Source organism: Octodon degus, unplaced genomic scaffold, assembly GCF_000260255.1.
Source record: "Octodon degus isolate 3935 unplaced genomic scaffold, OctDeg1.0 scaffold00057, whole genome shotgun sequence".
NCBI lineage: Eukaryota > Metazoa > Chordata > Mammalia > Rodentia > Octodontidae > Octodon > Octodon degus.
Window position 1 is genome coordinate 6,319,710 of NW_004524633.1, and position 2,213 is coordinate 6,321,922.

The 2,213-nt window shown below is 42.0% G+C and overlaps 1 pseudogene; it reads right to left on the reverse strand.

Annotated features, from left to right (window-relative positions):
- Nucleotides 1-832: 832 nt before the first annotated feature.
- LOC101565374 lies at nt 833-1,779 on the reverse strand (annotated as a pseudogene).
- Nucleotides 1,780-2,213: the final 434 nt, after the last annotated feature.

The following is a 2,213-nucleotide window of genomic DNA, read 5'->3' on the forward strand; positions in this document are numbered from 1 at the left end:
AGCTTGCGGGAGCGGGGTGGAGAAAACCTAAAATGGTATAAACAGACTTGGATGGCTGGTTCTGGCTGGAGCTCAGAGATCCGAATGCTCGTAGGAACATGGAGACCTATGCTTGGCTGGAAGGTTTCAGATTAGCACAAGAACTTTTCTTTTTTGGATTTTTTTTGAGACGGGTCTTGTTATATAGTACAGGTTGGCCTTGAACTTGCTTATGTAGCTTAGGCTGGTCTTGAGTTCATAATGATTCTGCCTCAGCCTCTTGAGTGCTGGGATTACAGGCATGCACTGCCATGCCTGGCTGGAACAAGAACTTTTTTGGGAGTAATTGAACTAGAGGTCATGCATGTTACATTCCGGGAAAAAAAGTCTACATCTGGTCTATGTTCTTTTTTAATTTCAAAATATGTTATTAATGTACATTAAGGTAAGTTCCCTTCTTATTATACCTTCTTTAAGAAATATTGCTGATCATAATTACAGCAAAGTTTTCATTAGACAGCTGTGTATGCATTCATTTGTATCATGCTGAGAGTGAATTTATAAATCACATTGAGCAACAATAATTCCTTCTAGAAATTTAAGGCAGATCTGCTTAGGATTGCGTGTTACCAGTATGATATTTATAAATGTAAGTTCTGTTATATATGTGTATGTGGCCATCTCAGAACAATTTAACACATGCCACAGCCCATATAAGGCTTCATTTTACAGTCATTCCTGTGAAGGATTCCTACAGGGAATGTCCCTGGGATTTCAGGCTCCTGCATCAACACACAGGAGTCCTTCTTCAGTGCAACGTCAGACTGCTTGCCCTGGCTCACTTGCTTGCCTTTCAGTGGTTTCCTAACTTCACTGCGGGATCTTCACTTTGGTTTCCTTGGTTATTTCCTTTAGCATGTTCTCCGGTAAGCCAAGTTGCTATCTATATGGATAGTCATCAGCAGGAAGGTGGTGAATGATCCACACATGGTTGTAGAATGAACAGAGAAGAAGCTGCATGACCAGAACAACAGTCAGGACCCTCTACAGGAGAACAGTAGCCATGACTCGCATACCAAAAGGTTCTGGGCAGATAGCCTTCGAGTAGTGGTGTCCTGGTGCACAGTGATGACGAGCTTTTCTCCCAGAAGTATCTCTTGAGTCTCCAGGTTCTGTATTCACAACCTTCGTGCGTTTTCCCAGTGCTAATTCTTCAATGGAAGAACTATATGTACCTTGCTCCGCTTTATATGCATCCCCAAATTGCAAGGCTTCCTTGCCTGGTACACATCCTGCTCCTCCACTCCCGCAAAGCTCTGCTTTATTATTTATTTATTTATTTTTGCAGTGCTGGTGATTGAACTCAGGACCTTGCACTTGCCAGGCAAGCGCTTATTCTACTGAGCTATCTCCCCGGCCAAGCCCTGCTTTACATAGCACTTAAATCTTCTCCCAAAGTAAATGGGTTCTTCACCTTCTATTTTGAAAGAAGTCACTTCAAAATATGACATATGTATGACATATGTAGGTCACATATATATGTATGAAAAAGCATGACATACATGACCACCATCTGCTTCATAAACCAATTTGCACCCTCAAGACAATGGTCATGACCATACGGAAAAGCCTTGTTTCCCAGTATAGTTGATCTTCATCTTCTTTGCCGTTTTTAACCCCACACCAGGGAAGTCTTTCTTTTTTTCTGAACTCACAGAAAACATTTTATTCCAGTGCTGGCTGGGCCCATGTACTCTTGACTAGCTTGACCTTTTTCTCTAGATTTGCAGGGTTTGTCATAATCCAATGAAGAATTTTAACTTTCTGGTAAAGGTTTGCAGTGATATCTACGTTCTCATCTTTATTTTGGCTGGACTCTACAGTGAAATTCATTTTTCCCTCTAGAGAATTCTTTCTGTAATCATCTGAATGTCTGGTATGAGGCTCATTGTGAGGAATATTTGCTGGGTGTCACCCTGTTCTCTCAACACAGTGCTAAATAGCTGACAACAGCAATAAAAAAGGATTCTATTGCTGATCCACAGAGCAAGTTTAAAAAATGCAGCCAAGAATTAGAAGCCGGATCCCTAAAGTGTATTTCTGACATCAACCTGGGCTCCCTCTCACCCCTCCTGAGGGGTAGAAAAGGAGGTGACACAGGACTGAGGACCTTCACTCCTCTGGGCAACCATCGAAGTAGCTCATGGCTGCTATGGTCCATGTTCTCAGACTTT